Source organism: Dermochelys coriacea, chromosome 2 (genome assembly GCF_009764565.3).
Source record: "Dermochelys coriacea isolate rDerCor1 chromosome 2, rDerCor1.pri.v4, whole genome shotgun sequence".
NCBI classification, from domain to species: domain Eukaryota; kingdom Metazoa; phylum Chordata; order Testudines; family Dermochelyidae; genus Dermochelys; species Dermochelys coriacea.
Window position 1 is genome coordinate 196,297,421 of NC_050069.1, and position 21,195 is coordinate 196,318,615.

Consider the following 21,195-nt stretch of genomic DNA (forward strand, 5'->3'; position numbering starts at 1 on the left):
CCTGCACTGACAGAGAATAAGTAGTCATGAAAATCATTGCCTGGATTACAATTACAGCAGCATTCATAAATGAAAATTAACATACTACAGCTTTGTCATCAAGACACTTCACTGAAAGAGGCATCAGTGAAAGAACTTCTGCAATCTCTTCATTTTAAAATCAACATTCTTAAAACGTTCCATCGCCTCCTTTAAGATCGAGATAAATACAATGGAGGGCAGGCTGGAGAGAGTTGAAAAATACATGCAGACAATTGAAACCTCAAATCGCAAAAAGAGAATCACAAAGGCCTAAAAATTTCCCTTGCCCATTATGTAGCTATTTATAGGAGACTAGAATCTCTGGATTATCAATAGTGTTGCTCACTGTTAAAGTGTCATGGGTCACAGCGGGTAGCAGACGTGGGGGCAATAATAGCTCTGAGGAAGGTTGGCTGTGAGAGAATGGGCACTGTAATTACATTTGATCAAGTTGTCTGAGCCCTAAAGCAGTGGCCTCCAGCCTCTTCAGAGCTGAACACATTATTTCAAAAAGATCAAGAAAAGAACTGAACTGGTCAAAAAATCTCATTTTTCAAGTTTACTATGGAAAAAAGGGACAAGTTTTTCATGAAAGTTTTTGCAAAAAATGTTCTCATTCTCTGACCAGCTCTAGTCAAAAGACCAGCTCTAGTCACAATCCATTCATCAACTACTTCTTTAGGCTTGGACAGAGCCAGCTGTATTATTATCCTGCTCTCCTCAGGTTCCCATCGCATGGCAGAGATGCAGGCTAGGAAACTTGCCAGAGCGATTCCTTCCTCTCCTGAGATGTAGCAGGTGGCCAGCAGGGGAGCTGCTGAGCATCAGGCAGTGCTAGTTTGAAAATTAGGACCCATGCCTTAAACTGGCATTGGAAACTGACTGGGAGGCAGGGGAGGGACTTGAGCACAGCCTAAGCCACAGAGAGAACAGGTAGCCACATTTTGTGGCTGTGCATCTTCCTCAGATCCAGCTTCAGTGACAGTAATCCTGCCTGGAGGTGACAAATGGATGGATCACTGTGACCAGGTCCTTGTCTTGGAGGAAGCAATGAAGTTTCCTAGCCTGATGGAGATGAATGAAGGCATTTCTGGAAACGGATGGTATCTGATCATCCAAGTTTAGTGAAGAGTCAACCAGGACCCTCAGGCTTCCCACCACATTGGCGAATGGGGATGGGGACAACATCTTGGTCAGCTCTTTGAAGCTTTTCCTCTTTTTGACCAGCACTTTGGTCTTGCCTCGATTCAGCCTGAGTCAGCTGCTCTTCATCTAAGAGCTAATTTCCTGTTGGCATTCTGACATTTTAGTAGTGGTGGTGGCAGCATCAGTTGAGGATGAGATATACATTTGTGTCATCAGCATATTGTTGGCAGCGAAGTCCATGGAATGTCACTATCTCCTCCAATGAGATTGAAAAGAAGTATTGATAGTATGGATCACGAAGAGACCTTGCAGGTGAGGGCCTTCAGGGAAGAGGAACAGATACCCATTACCAGTCTCTGAGTTCGGCTGGAGAGAATTGATTGAAGCCACTGTTGTGCTGGACCAGCTACTCCTGCTATGTGACATAGGCAGGTTAGCAGTACCTTCTGGTCCACTGTGTCAAAGGTAGAGGGGGTCTGGCAGTGTGAGCATGTCCATGGCCAGGAGGAGGTCATCCTATAGAGCTAGAGCCATTTGTGCTGTGCTCTGGTCTGAACCCTGATTGTGAGGTATGCAGGATGTTGGCTGATGTCACATCTTTGTAGCTTGGAAGTCACTACTTTCTCAGTTATTTGTCTCAGGAACAGGTGATTGGAGACAGAATGATAATTTGAGAGCTCTTCAGGTTCAAGTGTGGGCATCTTGAGGATTGGGTGAACTGTTGAATTTTTTAAGGAGCTTGGTAGGTGTACTTCACTGAAGGAGGCATTGATTATTTCCATATTACTATGCACAGTTTTGCTTCTACTGTTTGACAACCATTTTTCTTCACTTTTCACCAGTTTTTGTAAGTTTTGGTCCTATAAAGTTTGCAGAAAGAAAATGTTGGGCATGTTGCCAATATGTTGTTTAATCACAACACAAAATTAGTTTTGTGATGAAAAGAAATGTATTTCTGAGGGAGGTGTTTGGAAAGAGAAAAGAGAGACAACAAAAGGGAAGGCTTAGAAATCAAAGACCTGAAAGCCTGACATGTTCATTTTGCTTTAAAATATATTTTCCCCTCTTGGTCCCTCGTGCCCTTCCGGAAAAGATCTATGGAATTTAATAGAGGTGAAAATTGTAGAAAATTGATTCGGTTCTCTAGGCACTAGTCTAAATTCTACCAAATTTGATAAACGAATGGCGAAACTCCCACTGACTTCAGTAGGGCTAGGATTTCACTTTATAGGTTTTACAAGCAAGCTAATAAAATTCTATAGAAATGCTGGACACACTCAGGCCCCAGGCTCAGCAACTCACCCCAGGCAGTTAGCACCTCACAGGAGGTGCTCAGCACCTTGCAAGATCACCTCCGCTCCCCCCATAGTGCCAGATTTTCAAAAGTGTTCAGCACCTACAATTGTGGCCAGATTTTCAAGAGCTCTCACCTCCAATTTAGGAACCTAAGTTAAGTGGCCAGAATTTAAAAACAAATCACAAAAAAACCCTCAGCATCTAGCGGCTTCCATTGAAAACAACAGGAGCCGCTGGATGCAGAGCACTTTTGAAAATCTGGTCAAACTTTTCTGAAAATCAGGTCACTAATTTAAGTGCCTGAACAGCAGCTGAGCTCCTCTGAGAATCTGGTCCTGGTTGGGAGTGCTGAGCCCTTCTGAAAATTTGACCCTAAGTTTCTTTATAATATATTCATTAAGGGACAGATTGTGGCCTGTCCTGTGTGCTTATGCAAGAGAGTCAGAGAACATAAGGTATCCCTTTATCCACTGCACCAGTATATTACCTATGCAATTGACATGATAGTGATTAATGTTTAGAGTGTATTCTTGCCCAGCAATGTGGCTTAACTAATTTAAACTAATAGTGAATCTAACACAGCCACCTATGCAATAACCTGGTTGTCTATATACTTGTTTGATACTCTTAGATTGATTACACTTGGCATGCATTGCTGCTGCCATTGAAGTCAATAGTTTTGCTACAGACTGCAAAAGATGTTGTACCTGTAAACGATCAGAAGTTAAGCACTTGGCAGTGCTAGCAGAATTGTCAAACAGAATAATGAATAAAAGTAGAGTTTAAAAATAATGCATTTGCTGGTTCTCCTCTGTGCAGCATCAGCAATGGTAGATGTGTGGGAAATACATGTTGCAAAATACAAATGTACTAAATAAACCAGATTTTTTTGGTTTTGTCTTTGAATTTTATTATGAGCTTGAAAATGGGCCCACTTTTGTGAAAAAAAAGTGCCAAGATATGTGGATTTCATTGAGCAAAAAACAGACCATTCCCAAATCTCAGCCAAACAGGTCCATATTTCATCAAAGACATATTCGCATGTGCTCCTAAATCACTATTCTAGTTGCTACCAAACTCCTTAACTTCCATTCCATTTTCTTTTGCACATCTTTTGTTTGATCTTCTATTTAGCTATTCCTTGTACATATTTATGTAGCACTAATCACAATAGCTTCTAAATTCTTCACTCAAGAAACTCCAATTCAAGGTCCTCATTCAATAAAACATTTAAGCATGTGCATAACTTTAAGCACACACTTAAATTCCATTGCCTTCAATGAACTTAAGTACATGCTTAAGATAAGCAGGTGCTCAAGTAACAAGATCTAGTCAATAGGTGTTCTGTAGGTGGAGTGCTTACAGGATTGTGCCTTTCCTTGGTTACCCATGGTGGACTGAAATATAGGATTTAACAGGCATACCCACCTTGCATCTCGGGCTGGATTCACAAGGGGATTTAGGCACCTGTTGGTAAGTGGAATCCACAACCCTGAATTAGGTGCCTAGGCTACCCATGCAATGCATGAGGAGAGCAGATGCCTAAAACAGGGATTCACAGAAGCCAGCATGCTGAGTGGAGAGCCGCTTAGGCTAGCTATAGGAATTGCTGAGGAGACATGCAGGGGTTACGTCACACTCCTCAAAGCAAGGAAGGAGCCTAACTATGGGCCAGAGGGAGGTGCCTGCCTCCACTCGGGATTCACAGCTGTGAACCCTCTCCTGGAGTTAGGTGCCTAAACCAGGTCTGCCCAATCTCACAACACAGTCACTCTCATTCTCTTTGGCCCAACAAATATTGAATTATTTATACAAAGTGGAACAACTTCCACAGGGCAGACTGAGAAAGGTCCACCACAGAATAGCCTGTAGCCCAGTGGTTAGGATGCTTACATGGGAGGTGAAAGACCTTGGTTCCAGGTCCTGTTCCAAATCAGGCAAAGTAGAGATTTGAACCTGGATTTGAACCTGCGCTCTATCCACTGTGCTGTTGGGGGGAAACTTTCTCTTCAGGAGCCTTTTGTGCAGGTTAGGTGAGCTCAGAGCACATCTATCAGATCTGGCCCCACAAATGGAGCCTAAATGTTGGATTTAGGCCCCTAAATCCTCTTTTGAATCCAGCCCCTGAAGTCTTTTGGGTTCTTAATGGTCAATTTAGCACCAAAACCAGAGCTGGGAAATCCACCATATAAAGATGAAAAACCCTCAATTTTCTAAATGCCGGGAAATGTACATAGATACATAGTCTCTGTAATTTTTTAATGTTTCAACATGCGTAGGCAAGAGAGAGAGAGAAAGGACAGATGATGGAGAGCTGAAAATACTTGCATTACATTTCCAAAATTCCTTTCTCAGTAACTCTTTGAAATTGTACAGCTGCTGCCCTTTCTGTTTTATGACTCCTCCAGCTGTGCAAAATGCTGCAAACTACTTTGTGACCTGACGTTTAAAATATTTTAAATTAACGGATAACAATGGCACAGAGATTTCTTCACTGCATGATATTACCCAGCTCTTTAGTGGGTGCAGATAAAGAGATGGAGTTGATTCTTAACCATTGTCAGTGGTACTGAAGTGGGTGGGATACCTATTCTAAAAAAGAGAGAAAGCTGTTTTATAGTTTATCCCATAAAGACATTTTGAGAGTTCAGAAGATGGTTTCAAAAACTTTCTATAGGAATCAAAGCAACAATAAGATTTTTTCCCACTGTTGTCTGTTTCCTAGTTTTCATCAGAATATTATTTTCTAGCCTCAGTAGTCTTTGTCTGATCCATGGTGATTTGTTATAGTCAGTTCAAAGAAAATTCTTTCAACCTCCTCATATTTGCCTTTCACTAGAAGACAATATATATCAAGGAATAAGGAGTATAGCATCTAGCTTGAACCAAATATATGTTACTGGCCTTTAAAATATCTGATAGAGTGATAAACTGTTTCCCTCCCCAACCCTTCCCAAAAAAAGAAGCTTGACTTCATGTCTCCACTGAAGAGCTTTTGCTTTTTAATGTCTCATAATACCTCAACAAGAGGTCAAACAATGAAACAAATAACATGAAATGCTGTTTTACTGAGGTATGTTGTCAGCCTGTTAAATTCATTCATTTCCACAGGAGGTCTTTACATTAAATACTGTGGCTAGAATTTGAATAGAGCTGGATAATTGTAAATAACTTTAGTTATGCACACTAAGATATCAAATCATATGCTTCAGGGTGTAAGCTGATCAATGCAGGGATCAGGAAGGAATTCTCTCTCACACACAACACATGTACATTTGGCTAAATGCATTCTGAAGGATTTTGCTTTTATTTGCAGCATCAAATATTGGCCAACGTAAAATGTTAGGCTAAAATGGGTAGCTACCCATCTGAAATTTGGCAATTCTGCTGCTGCTAGCAAACACCCACAAATTTCCCAGGCTGACTGTAAAACAATGTTGACAAGAGGCAGAAAACTTGGCAAGAGAAACTATTGCTTAATAAATTCCTTTCCATTTTAATTGTCACTTTCTTTAAACAGCACAGTTCACCACATTTACAGGAATTCTTACTGGTGTCAGATTTTTACTTCCCATAGGGAAAGGTCACCAAGCATCTGTTATTTTAAGAGGGAAAACTATTATTTCCAGACATACTCTCCATTTCAAAAAATACCAGTACTCCATTAAAACTCAGAATCTGAAAGGCATGGCCTTTAGAGATATTTAATCTGAGTGAGATTCACATTCCACTATATGACACTGTATTACAAATTACGATGGGATTCAGTGAATGAACAGTCACAGTACAGTAATCCGATGAAGTGAGCTGTAGCTCACGAAAGCTTATGCTCTAATAAATTTGTTAGTCTCTAAGGTGCCACAAGTACTCCTTTTCTTTTTGCGAATACAGACTAACACGGCTGCTACTCTGAAACCTAGGAATAACAGGATAATACTGGTACACTATATCCTTATTATCCCTCACAAGCAGCTCCTCTTGGCACACTTTGTTGCCAACACAGGCATGACTGGAGCTTTAAAAAAGAACCCCATTTATTCTCGTTAATATCAGAGGCCACTCAAGGCAATCTGCTGCTGTAGGCAACACTTCCACAGGCCGCCTCCCGTACCACTTCAGTTTGACCCAGCCTCTCCTCTGTTGTAATGGATGGACAGCGAGGCCAAACTTGAGTGAGTGATGTTGTGACATGGCACAGGGGATCACAATGCCACTCAGGTTTAGCCCAGTCTGTGGGCCAAATCTGCCATTTTAGGCAGCTGCCTAGCTTGCCGGTAGGTAGAGCGGCCTCTGATTAACACTCCTGATTCTTCTTTAAGCTCACTCAATCAGCTTTTCTAGCAAAATATTAAAGGTTCTTTATCTCCTAGAAAATCAAATCTGGAAATAAAGCTAGGTAGTCTGAGAAATAAAACAAGCTGTAGCTGCCCACTTGCTCCCCAACACAACACAGCCACAAAGGCATAATGAAAAAAGAGATTGTAGGAACCCGCCTGGGGAAGTGTGAACTCTCTCAAACCTGGCAGATTGGAAATCCTAAATTTTGTTCATCTTTGTCTCATTAGGGTAGGCTGGAGAAGGGGAGGGGTGAGTAATAATTATAGTGAAGGGGACAGATACACAATGGAATCTTCTTATGCCTTTTTCCCTCCCCTCCTCATGAAAATTGTCAGTGGAGGTACAATGCAGAGAGCCAGAACAAGTCTGATGCACCATTTTGGGCCTCAGGCCTAAGCCTTGTACATGGCCTTTTCACAGGGCTGAATTTCACCCTGCAAGCAGAATGTCACTGTAGTAGTAGAGGGCCTATGAAGTAAATAGGCCTATGAAGTAAATAGGCCTCCTGTCCCGCACCTCAGGAGAGGTGGCACATCTTTAGTGTAGAGGGAATTGGCAGCTCTGGTACAGCTTCTGGGAGGCTCTACTTTCACTATGAAGGTGAAACAGGAGTAGCAAGATTATTCTGACACCTCTATCTTCCCTGCTGGATCATCTACAGCAAAAATCACAATGCAAGGGTTGCTGCTTGATCTTCCTCTCCCAAGACAGAGGCAATTTCTCTTCTCTTTCCCCTCCATTATTGCTGTATTCTGGGGGGGAGTAGGAAGGGGGGAAAGAAGCTGTGATCAATGAAGAAGAAGAGTGAAAGTCCACTGAAAGAATTCTCTACTTTCTCTCCACTGAGACAATATTCTCTCCCAGCTTCTCAGCCAGGCACTGGAGAACTCCATGGTGTTGGGGGAAGGAATCTTCCCCTACAAGCCATGAAGCAACAGCAGCCTCACTCTACAGTGGCCAGTCCAGCCCAATGTCTGGAGCAGCCTCCATAGCCCTACCACCTCACGAGGCAGAAGGATATTCTTTTGCCCTCTGTACCTCACTCATCCTTGCACAAGCCGGTAGGGAATCCCTGTGAACCTGGGCTCCATGCTATTCTGGGTTCTGCACAACCTGTGAAGTCATCCAAAATCTCCCTCTCTCTGCTGCAGGAGGGCAGCAGGATTTGCTTTTGCCCTTGTAGACAGAGTTTAACTGTAACTGAGTTTGAGCGAAATAGATGATCTATATGGTGTGACTGCAAGGGTGTGAATTGCAGCATGCATTAGCCTGCTGTTCTGTAACTCCCCCTTGTGGGCACTACTTGTGTAAATTAAAAAGAACCCAGGTCGCAGTAATGTAGTCCTCCTTTTTAAAAGTTGTCTAAGATTTCAGAAGCCATGAACTTTTTTTGTCCACACCACACAATCCTGTTCCCAAAGACTGAAATTAAAATGACATGGGACACTGTAGACGGGTCCTTTAAGAGAGAGAGGAGCAAAAAAGACAGAGTCACTCCCACCTTCACATTTTAGCTGTTCTCCAAAACAGTTTAATAGGCAAAATTCTGACATGAGTTACCCCCATGAAGAGACTAGAGTTACAACAGGTTTAGTTTAGGACACACTGGGGCCTGTTGCCTCTAATCTCATGTTGGTTTCCACTATTCTTATACCTTGTTTGCAGTGTTGTAGCTGTGTTGGTCCCAGGATATGAGTGAGACAAGGTTGGTGAAGTAATATCTTTTACTAGACCATCTTCTAGTACACAGAGTTTCACAGAGCTGACAGATTTGAAGAAGAACTCTGTGAAGCTTGAAAGCTTGTACTTGCCATCAACAGAAGATGGTCCAATGCAGTTATTACCTCACCTACATTGTCTCTCTCATTTATAAACCCTTCCATTATTGTTTTAAAGCTTATTGGAACAAGCCTGAGCAGCTGTGAGACTATCCTGGTGATGTGGGTTAGGAAATACTAGCATTTGAACTGATTAAGGCCAAGCATTCCATTTGTCTTTATCTCATTAAAATGTAACAGAGTGTGCAGTATAAACAAACAAAAAAACCACCTAAATCACACGCTTACTTTAAGAAGACTAATTCTTGACAACTACAGACACCAGTTCGCCAACAGTCACCTGGGATTAATTCCCATATAGCACAATACATATGCGTTTCATAGACGTAATAAAACTAGGATTAAGATTTCAACCCTTTATTAAGGTACATGGCATATTTCCAGCATGGAAGAGTGAAAAAACGGGGCCTAATGGGAAAATGAAATTTACGATGCAAGATAATTGTATCTGGACTGTGGATCCAGCATGATATTTTGCCAAGAACTGTATATTATTGTAGCTCCAATATTCCTGCTGGTACTCTTATTCAGAATAATTTCTTAATATATACTGTATGTTTCTTATGTGCAGGATATAAAGAGACAGACATCCAACCTACTCTTTACCTCTTATGTTGTCTTTTCTGTGGTTCACTGAAGATAAAGGCAGGAGGGACTAGACCAGCAGCATGAGCCGGTCAGATACTTAATATCTTCGTTAAAGCCAAATATTTTTTTCCCCTAGACTGGAAGTTATACAGAAATGCTGCCTTGATGAAAAATATGTTAAGAAAATGACTGACTGAGCAAATATGCCTGACCAAATGCATGCCAGCATATACTCCAGTGAAACACACGGAAATGACAAAGGTCTCATTTCACAATGCCAGACTAGTATGTAGGTCTGCCTATGTGCTCTCTCACTCCCCCGCCCCCACTTGGATTGCGCCCACTGTCATAGCATCTAGACACCTTACAACTCTTAAAACCACAAGACATTTCTGAGTCAGCCCAGTGGTTAACTTAATAATATTGTTGCCCGCAGCTAGCACAGGCCACTAGTGTATATATGCTTGTCATGCTTCAGTTAAACAAATTGGTTCAATCAGGATTTTCTTCATAATGCCACTATATAAATCCATGGTATGCCCACACCTTGAAGACTGAGTGCAGTTCTGGTCACTCCATCTCAAAAACGATATATTGCAACCGGAAAAAGTACAGAGAAGGGCAGCAAAAATGATTAAAGGTATGGAACAGCTTCCGTATGAGAAGCGATTAAGAAGACTTCTATACTGAACAGTCCCAAAGAGATGAGTAAGGGGGTGAGTCGGTCCCCATGCACTGCTACAAGCTGGGGACCAACTAGCTAAACAGCAGTTCTGCAGAAAAGGACCTGGGGAATTACAGTGGGCGAGAAGCTGGATATGCATCATAGTGTGCCCTTGTTGCCAAGAAGGCTAACAGCATATTGGGCTGCATTAGTAGGAGCATTGCCAGCAGATCGAGGGAAGTGATTATTCCCTTCTATTCGGCACTGGTGAGGCCACATCTGGAGTATTGCGTCCAGTTTTGGGCCTCCCACTACAGAAAGGATGTGGACAAATTGGAGAGAGTCCAGTGGAGGGCAACGAACACGATTAGGGGGCAGGGGCACATGACTTATTAGGAGAGGCTGAGGGAACTGGGTTTATTTAGTCTGCAGAAGAGAAGAGTGAGGGGGGATTTGATAGCAGTCTTCAACTACCTGAAGGGGGATTCCAAAAAGGATGGAGCTTGGCTGTTCTCAGTGGTGGCAGATGACAGAACAAGGAGCAATGGTCTCAAGTTGCAGTGGGGGAGGTCTAGGTTGGATATTAGAAATAACTATTTCACTAGGAGGGTGGTGAAGCACTGGAATGGGTTATCTAGGGAGGTAGTGGAATCTCCATCTTTAGAGGTTCTTAAGGCCCGGCTTGACAAAGCCCTGGCTGGAATGATTTAGTTGGGGTTGGTCCTGCTTTGAGCAGGGGGCTGGACTAGATGACCTCCTGAGGTCTCTTCCAACCATAATCTTCTATGATTCTATGATGAGAGAGATGAATGATGCAGAGAAAAAATGTTATTTACCTCTTCACATAACACAAGAACCAGGGATCACCCAATGAAATTAATAGGTGGCCCCTTTTTAAACAAACAAAAGAAAGTACTTCTTCACTCAACATGCAGTCAACCTGTGGAACTCCTTGCCAGGGAATGTTGTGAAGACCAACTGGGTTCAAAAAAGAATTATATAAGTTCATGGAGGATAGGTACATCAGTGGCTATTAGCCAATAAGGCCAGGGTCACAACCCCATGCTCCTTAAACCTCTGACTACCAGAAGCTGGACCTGGATGACAGATGATGGATCACTTGATAAATTGCCCTGTTCTGTTAATTCCCTCTGAAGCATCTGGCACTGGCCACTGTCCAAAGATAAGATACTGGGCTAAATGAACCACTGATCTGACCCAATATAGCTATTCTTATGTTCTTTTTCACTACAGCAAGGTGGCTTGTGCCTGTTGTGAGAAGTGATATTTTTGATTCGCCTATTTGGCTGACTCAGCTATTGCTTGTGGGTCATAAGGAATCATAAGGAGCTTACATGCCACGATTCCAGGCACAACATAAGGGTGCAGAAAGATAGAGCACTCCCCAAAGAGATGGCTAGCACCACTTTAAGTCTGCTTTGTATCATTCAGGGACAGGCAATGGCTAAAATTTCAGATCACTTTAATATGGTCTCTAAATTTGGGCATACAATTACATGTGTGTACAAACTGGGTCCTAAGGTCTTATCTACTTAAAATGTTCATTTCTAGGTCTGGGAGGGCTATAACTGCTGACTCACATTTTGGAATTTATTTTTTGTGATAGCTAGTCATGAGAGCCAACAAGGAGCAAAAGAACAAGAGACACAGAGAGAATAACTGTTTTGTTTCTAAGTCATATCATAAACTCACGTCACATTTCTGCCAATAACAGCAAAAGGGTGAAGAATGTATCGGCGGAAAGATGGGGAGACAGAATTCAGAAGAGTACATTAACATTTAGATTGCCCACAGAAGCTATAAAGGACTTGGCATACCATATTATAGCTCCATTTTATGAGAGCATCCAAAATACACTTATTTTCCATTTCTGTAGAAATTGGTTATACCACTTACAGGAGGGTGTGATGGTTAAAAACATTTATGTTATGGTGGGAAGAAAAGGGGAGGTTTACGGCAGACGTTACTGCTTTTTTCATGGCACCATGGCTTTTATTTGCATGGCTGACTTACAGCCTTTTGTTCTGACAACCACACACAACCAAAAAACCCCAAATATATGGCTAATGGATTAGGTGAGGGACCAAAGGTATGGAATGTAGCCATTTGCCAGCTTCTTCAACTTCCAGACACAGGCATAATTTTAAAAGTTTAATTAGGACCTTCAACCCTGGACAACTTGGCCCAAAGTATTTTGTAGATAGCGTGAAAAAAAGAAAAGAAAAGCAATGTAAGTGATGATAGGTTACAAGGAGTTCTGTGCAAGCATCAAGGCATAGAGTAAGCAAGCTGCATCTACCCTCATTGTATAGGTAGATGGAAAAATAAAGAAAATAATGGATTTTAAGTATTGGGTAGCGTGGCATAGAGGGGCCTATGCCTTTAAGGGCTGAGCTTCCAAGAGAGAGAATCTGGGTAGGGTGCTGTGCAGCTCTTATTGCTATGCACAGCCAGTTGGAAGGAACAGGACTTGGAGTAAAACAGAGCTCCTGCAAGCATCTTAAGCAATGTGTGAACAATAAACGTCTCAGGTAAGCCTCAATCTTGCAATCAAACCCACATAAGTGAAGTGCTGTGCCCGTGCAGAAACCTTTGGAATCCTACAGTGGGGCTTCACATAGATTCGGGGTTCATTTTAATGGATCCAACTGCAGGATCAAGGCCTGAGTTACCCTTGTCCCCTTCCACATCCAGAATGGATTTATGCCTTATGTATCTCTGAGACAGCTATAGCATGGGAAACAAACTCGATGTGTTTTTGGTCTAAGATACCCTATACATTTGCCTCACCCATTAGAAAGGTATGCACCCAATGTTTTTTGGGAACAATCTGCCCACTGCAGAAGAATAAACCTGCCAGTCACATGAAGTCATTTGGTCAGTGTTTTGCATGGTATTTTCTGCATGTTTTCTCTATTAGATCAGCAGTCATGCCCTCGTGTTCCACATTATCATCCTTTTTCCAGCCAATGTTCCACATTAACAAATCAGCCAGCTCAGGGATCCTCACGTTACAGTTTTGTATTTTTATTTTTTTAATTAATAGGAAGTGGCTCTCCATTATGCATTATTGCTGATAAACTGTTTCCTTTCTTCCTTTGCACGCCATCCAGGAATGAGACGATTGTTTCTTCAGTGGCTATACTCAAATCCTGCCAGGAGGAAGGCAGCCGTGATTCACAGAGGATGAACACTGCCATGATGGTATAACCATTCTGCTTCTACCAACAGGGGAGGCTTTGCAACGAAGAGCAAGAAGGATTTGAAATGTGTATTGCCCTTATGATGAGCCCTTTGCTGTAACTTTCCCTGTGACCTAAAGCTATTGTACTCTGTGCCTAGCCACATCATTTGAATCCTGTTCTTTGCATGCAATTTTCTTTGCATTTTAGTCTACAACTGACTCTAAGCCCCTCTTACTTTTCCATTTTGCTGTTATGACAAGCATCCTTTTCATGCCTCACTGTAAAGAGTAGAGCTAGGTATATCCTTTGCAGCAAATCATTTAATCAATTAAGTGTACTTTTTTTCTTTCCGTTCATGAATTGTCTGTGAAGAGATTTTGATTTTCTCAAATGTGTATACACTTTTCAAAATTATTCAATGATTAAATTCAGCAAATAATTCTCAGTCTATAGATCATTTACAGGCAGCTGGGTGAGAACATTCAATATTCATAATTCAAGAAGTGTGGGGTGGCTTTGACTGGACTCATATGGGACATGTGGTATTATTTTCCTGTTCCCTAATAGGATAGGTACAATTCTAAAACACAGGTTACTAACGACTGCTTATGAGTTCAAAATTTGCTTTTTGCAAATATTCACTTAAAATTCACTAGTTCTGGATAGTAAATTTGTAGGATATTCTGAAATGAAAATCTGAACAGGGCACAAACACAGTAAAAGCACCTTCAAAATTTGGGAGGGGGCAGAGAGATTCACTCAGCCCTAATAACAATTTTTAGAAAAACACTTGCAAGATTTGCATCTTCTTTGCTCTAAAGTGTCCAATTTCTCTTCAGGAAAAATATGGACAATGACTTGGCTCCCACTGGTATCTCAGAGTGTACATGGGATTGGACATATAACCCTGATTCTTGCTCACATGCACAAGATTGAACAGAGCTCCAGATTTGGGCACGGGGAAGCAAATTCCTCACAATGACATGTTGTCAAGGATCTTTTGGCAGGACTATTTCATCTTCTTCTGTAAACAGGGATCCACTGCTAAGATCAGCTGAGTGCATACCACAAGATACTTCCAGGAACCACAGTGTGTTGAGCCCTGGTAGTCTAAGATTCCTCCTGTCTTTTGATCCGCCCCTAAAGATTATTTTCCCTTTTCACTTGTATGAGTCATTGCACCTGTTAAAGTTTATTTCTCTGTTATATGTCTATGAATTTCAGTTTGATTTTATGACTCTCTGTATGATTATACACTTGGTGATGTCTTTCCCTATCTAATGTAACAGTCAGGTTGGATTATGTCATCCTTCTTGTGCTATGGGGAGGGGAAAGGGTTTGGCACTTAGGTGTTTGTCCCTGGATGGGGAAGGACCATCAGCAATTGAATAACCTTGTTCAAGCAGGACAATGGAGACTACCAGACAAAGACAATTTGCTAATGACACTTATGTGTTGTAAGGAAAACAGAGGGTTGGAAGCTACAGCCCAGAGAGGACTGTAGAATGGAAGACATAAGGTGTTAGAAACTGCTGTTAAAAGGAGACTCTCTCTAGCAAGTAGATACCAGGACTTGAAGACAAGACTGGGAAGGAGGAGAAGGAGTACAGGAGGATCATGGACTCCCTGGAAGGACACTGACTAAGAATCCAAAGGGCCCTCCAGTGTGATGAGGATACTGAGGGAGGGTCTTGCATGCAGGTGTTATTTTTTCATAGATGTGTATACCTCCTGTGCTCTATGTGTAAAGTGTGATTGGTTTTAAAAATTATTTTTCAAGTTCTGTGTGTTCCTTGCTTTAAGAGGTCCCTGAAGGGTGAAGCAGCAATTCAGAATACTGACTAGGGTGGCTCTCTAGGGAGAATGTGCTTAAGATATTGGGAAGACTTGGAGGACGAGCACTGGTCTTAGGAGCTTGGGCAAGTGGACCCTAAGGTCCCACATCCAAGAAACAGGGTACTGGATGGGGAAGTCTCTACCCCAGGAGTGTGACAGAGGCTGGACTTGGAGATAGTCCTGGAGGCTACTCAGACCTATTAGGCTTAAAAACGCATGGGATCCAAAGGCTGGGTCCAGCACAGGAGTCTGGTGACCATACATAAGGGAACTCAACCAGGACTGACACATTCTTCTCTCAAGAGCTTTTTGTGATCTTTTTTCTGAAGGATGCTATTGCACTGTACTGCATTTTTTTCATAAAACTCCTAGTAGACGAGATGCTTTAATAATTCCTTTATAGTCGAAAGGATCATTAACACTGTATTCCCACTGGTGACTTAGCAATACTGCTGCTGCTCACAAATACCCACAAATTTCTCAAGCTGACTGTACACAGATGAGCACAAGGGCCATGTAACATGGTTCTCACCTCACTGCTAGTGTGCCTCCTTGTGTCTAGTCCTGGGAAAGTAGCTCTCAGAGCATCAGGTGCCCGCCTGCTCTCTATGATAGTCTCTCTTCTAGTAACTTGCCCTCTGGTGAAGACCCCATTTAGTCCACAGTCCAAATGCCTTCTGCAGATAGTGTTCAGCTCCATAGAATCATAGAATCATAGAATATCAGGGTTGGAAGGGACCCCAGAAGGTCATCTAGTCCAACCCCCTGCTCAAAGCAGGACCAAGTCCCAGTTAAATCATCCCAGCCAGGGCTTTGTCAAGCCTGACCTTAAAAACCTCTAAGGAAGGAGATTCTACCACCTCCCTAGGTAACGCATTCCAGTGTTTCACCACCCTCTTAGTGAAAAAGTTTTTCCTAATATCCAATCTAAACCTCCCCCATTGCAACTTGAGACCATTACTCCTCGTTCTGTCATCTGCTACCATTGAGAACAGTCTAGAGCCATCATCTTTGAAACCCCCTTTCAGGTAGTTGAAAGCAGCTATCAAATCCCCCCTCATTCTTCTCTTCTGCAGACTAAACAATCCCAGCTCCCTCAGCCTCTCCTCATAAGTCATGTGCTCTAGACCCCTAATCATTTTCGTTGCCCTTCGTTGTACTCTTTCCAATTTATCCACATCCTTCCTGTAGTGTGGGGCCCAAAACTGGACACAGTACTCCAGATGAGGCCTCACCAGTGTCGAATAGAGGGGAACGATCACGTCCCTCGATCTGCTCGCTATGCCCCTACTTATACATCCCAAAATGCCATTGGCCTTCTTGGCAACAAGGGCACACTGCTGACTCATATCCAGCTTCTCGTCCACTGTCACCCCTAGGTCCTTTTCCGCAGAACTGCTGCCGAGCCATTCGGTCCCTAGTCTGTAGCGGTGCATTGGATTCTTCCATCCTAAGTGCAGGACCCTGCACTTATCCTTATTGAACCTCATTAGATTTCTTTTGGCCCAATCCTCCAATTTGTCTAGGTCCTTCTGTATCCTATCCCTCCCCTCCAGCGTATCTACCACTCCTCCCAGTTTAGTATCATCCGCAAATTTGCTGAGAGTGCAATCCACACCATCCTCCAGATCATTTATGAAGATATTGAACAAAACGGGCCCCAGGACCGACCCCTGGGGCACTCCACTTGACACCGGCTGCCAACTAGACATGGAGCCATTGATCACTACCCGTTGAGCCCGACAATCTAGCCAGCTTTCTACCCACCTTATAGTGCATTCATCCAGCCCATACTTCCTTAACTTGCTGACAAGAATGCTGTGGGAGACCGTGTCAAAAGCTTTGCTAAAGTCAAGGAACAATACATCCACTGCTTTCCCTTCATCCACAGAACCAGTAATCTCATCATAAAAGGCGATTAGATTAGTCAGGCATGACCTTCCCTTGGTGAATCCATGCTGACTGTTCCTGATCACTTTCCTCTCCTCTAAGTGCTTCAGGATTGATTCTTTGAGGACCTGCTCCATGATTTTTCCAGGGACTGAGGTGAGGCTGACCGGCCTGTAGTTCCCAGGATCCTCCTTCTTCCCTTTTTTAAAGATGGGCACTACATTAGCCTTTTTCCAGTCATCCAGCTTGGGGCTCTGTGCCATTATACCAGTGGCTGGTAGGGGAACGAGCCCAGGGATTCTATAACCAGCAATCCAGGTTTGCTCATTCCCTGTTTCCGTTGATATTTCCTGGGTTCCTTCCTACGCAGCCTCTTTCTCTTCCCTTGCCTGTTTCTGGGTTTAACACAGGAGTCCACTCTACTCCCTGTGGCTACTTTATCCCCTCCAAGCCTCTTGTTAGACTCCTTACTCCAGGGCAGGATCTCAGGGATTCTTTTTCCCTGGACTTCCCCCTTGTCCCCGATCACTTCCCTCATCCCAAGGAATGCCTGAAGCTTCCTTCCCCTGCAGCCTCATTCTGCTTTCAGCCTCCTGGCTTTATAATGCTGCCCCAGCTGGTCTTCACTCTTAACTAACCTTGGCTTTCCCATTCCTGAGTGACACCAGGTAGCATGATTGTCCTCTCAGGCCTTCATCAATCCCATCATGGCTGGTGTTGGGAGCCTGGCAATTCACCCTATTGCTCAATGTGTTCATACCCATTTTACCTGTCAGATTCTTCAGAACAAACTTTGTTTTACCATATTTACAGAAAGTTTTTGGTGAGACCCTTGCCTCCTGCAGTCAGAGTTTCTTAAAGATCCAGATGCTTAAGGGAGAAATTCTTTCCAGGAATACTTCTCCTTTTAAAAGAGTATCTGTAAGAAAACATCAGAATTCAAAATCCCAAGAAATTCCTTCTCTCAAAAGATCCTCAGCTCCCTCCAAAGCTCCACTTCCTACACCCAACCAAGATGAAGCAACTACATGAAGTTTCTTAAATTGACTGTTGCTTTTTAATTTGCATGAAAAAAGTACAAAGAAAAAATCACCACTTACTAGTAGGAAGAATCAACTTTGCCCCTCGTCCTCACTAGAAATAGATTGCATACAACTCTAGAAGGAAAGGTGAGATTGTGTATCTGGCCCAAATTCTCAGGGAAACAAAAGCCACTCATTCCTGGGAACAGTAGCTCTGCCCCAGCCTGACCAATCCTCAGGATTGGAGGAGGAGGTGTGGGACATATTTTCTCTGGGGGACCAGATGGCTCAGGAGACTAATAAAGTAGTTCTGAGCTTTTCAGCACCCGTTCATCAGCTTAAATATGGCCTGTGCTGGTAGTGAGGGAAAGATGTCACCACCACCTGATGGCAGATTCGTAGTCTATATGGGATCAATTCTGCTCACACTAAAAAGTCAGTGGCAAAACTCACAATGACTTGAATGGAGGGAGCTGGGTCTATGAGTAATGAGTGTTGGTGGTGGTCTTAATCCATTAGCTACAAGGCAAAGATTTCATCCACACGAAGAACGAGAAAGAATCCAGTTAGTTCAGGAATGAAGTACTGTTGTGGGGCTGATCTGGAAAGCAAAAGGAGTGGGAATGCACCTGTTCTGGGCAAAACAAATAACCAGTTTCGAGGCGTTTTTCACATTCATTTGGATAGTTAAAATAAAATGGGGAAGGAGGAGGCCTTTTCATGCATAGCACTGTAGAACATATGCAACCCCTGGAAATGGGTCACACTAGGAGAACGCTTATGATTAAGTTTTTAAAAAAACAGTTTTAGTCTTTTTCACCCTATTATTGATCTAAATGGTCCAAGCTGGGCAAATTTACAAACATTTCCATAGATATTCACACAGGAATTTGCTTCCACTTTTTACTTGCCTATTGGGTGAGTTTCATCCCTGTGCAGAGAGCCAGCACAACAGCGAATGTCACCCTCGGTGAGTATTAGAACGATTGACTCTTACAAGCATGAAAGTTAGATGAGAAGGTTGGTCTGGTAGTTAAAGCACTGGCCTGGGATTTAAGAGACCTGATTTCTACTCCTGAGTCTGCCACTGATTTTCTGTGTGACCTTGGGCATGTCCCTTAATCTCTTTGTGCCTCAGTTCCCCAACTTTAAAGTGGGGATAATAATGATTCAGTTAAACTCTATGTTGGGAGTTACGTTGTTCGATAACAGTGAATATGTATTAGGAACACATCTATAAGCAGGGTACTGGCCAGAAATTCCAAATATATTAATTAAATATTGTCAGACAGGCCAAATGCCCCAACTATGAAGAATCCTGCATGGGTGGGAGAGCTCACCAACATTCACAAAGCTACCTCTTTACCACAATGCCTCCTAAAAGCTTGGCAAGAGTTAGGCCACAGGTGTGCTGAGATCATAGACAACTCCCCACATGTCTCCTCCCTGCCCTGCCCCCGCTCCCCGCATTCTCCCCCCTGCCCATTACCTATGAGCGGGGCGCTCTGTCCTTCCGCTGTGCCACCTCCCTCGCAGCATGTTCGGCTGATCTCCCTGGCAGCCAGGCTGGGGCAGGGGGGTTGCTGCTTCGTGCAGCGTAGCCAGCTGCCTGGGAGAGCACCTGGCTGGAGAGGGGTGGCAACGGCAACCTGCTCCCTGCCCAGGTTCGGCTTCTGGGGACAGGAGCCAACTCCGAGCATGCCAGGGAGAGCAGGGGCCCTCCAGCTCACTCGGCTGCTGTCCCTGGAAGCCAAGCCTGGGCAGAAGGCAGCCCGCCGCCACCGCAGCCAGGTGCTCTCCCAGGCAGCTGTTCCAGTGCACTGGGCAGCATCCTACTGCAGCCGGCAGAGGCTCTGGACCCACCCCTTCTGCTCCCCACCTGGGCAGCTGCGGGGGGCAGCAATGGGACACTTCACCCTGCATGCCCCCCCAACACGTCACCTCTGGCTGAGATCACTGCCTACCATCCTAATCAATACTGTCTCATTATTGCGCACCCCCTCTTTCTGTACACATCTGTGGTCTCTTATCCTTTACTTAGATTGTAAGTTTTGGGGGGCAGGGACCAAATCCCCCCCCATTTCTGTACAGCGCCTAACATAATGGGGTCCTGTTTCAAGAGTGGGGCTCCTAGGTGCTATGGTAAGACAAATAAATAACTAATGCCCCCTCCCTTCCGGACAAACAAAATCTGTGCAGAAGAGGAAGTGAAATAGCCACGTATAAAATGACCAAAACAGTTTTGAAATTAGCTCTGAAAATCAGCCAGTGTCTCCCGCAGACTTTCTCAGGGATGCCCAAGCACTGATGAAGCCCTGTCTCTTTGCTAATCAGATGTTCCCCTCAGGATGACAAGCAAGCACAATGCATTGGATGTCAGTTACACAGGCAGGCTATAGGGCGAATGGTGCTTTTCATGGCCCTATATGCTCTGCAGACATGCCACCTGGATTCTGTGACATCCCAGTGCAGCAGACTGGAAATTATGTGGCAGCTAATTTCAATGAGAAAAGGTAGGTTTTCACTGAATGAAATATGAAAAGGATTTGTACAATCATACGATATTAAACTCTATTTTTTTTATGCTAGGCCATATTTTCAGGTTTTTGTACTGGCAATGCAACACAGAAGTGGCCAAGTTGCCAGTGGGAAAGCTGAAAGTTTTGCAAGCTGGCTAAGGGGCATGTGGGGCTTTTGGCAACTTAGAGCCTTAAAAAGGCTCTGGTTGAAAAGTATAGATGCACAAGTAGAGCTATACCAGCAAACTCCTTGGTGAACACACCCAGTACAGCTTAAACCAGTTCCCAGAACAGAAGCTATACCACAAGGGATTTTTTGCCAGTATAACTGTCTACACTAGGATTTTTTTGAGCATAGCTATGCCAGTTGGGGATGCGATTTTTTTCATGCCCTGAACTAACTTAGTTATGCTGGTAAAACTTCTTAATGTAGACCAGGCCTAAGAAGGTGAGGAACATAGTCTGGGATTGTGCAACACACACACACTAACTTGATTTGTTAAAATTAAATGTCAAAACCATTAACTATTTCAACAGTCATCCGAGATTCTGAGCTGGATTTCATCAAAAAAGATTAGAAGCAGGTGGGCCTTAGTACTCTGTCTGGGACAGATGAAGATAGCAGATGCTTGCACAATGACCTGACCCCAGTTGATGGGCTACCGGGAAGATGATGAGGATGAGGATTTCATTGAGGGGAATGGAGCAGTTCACTCCTCTTAGAGCTATTGTTTCAGCCTGTCTGCAAACTCAGTAATTACATTTGCATTGGTCTACATTATTTTTAAATGAAAGCTTAGATTCTGGAGCACAGTTCTGTGGCAAGGGGCA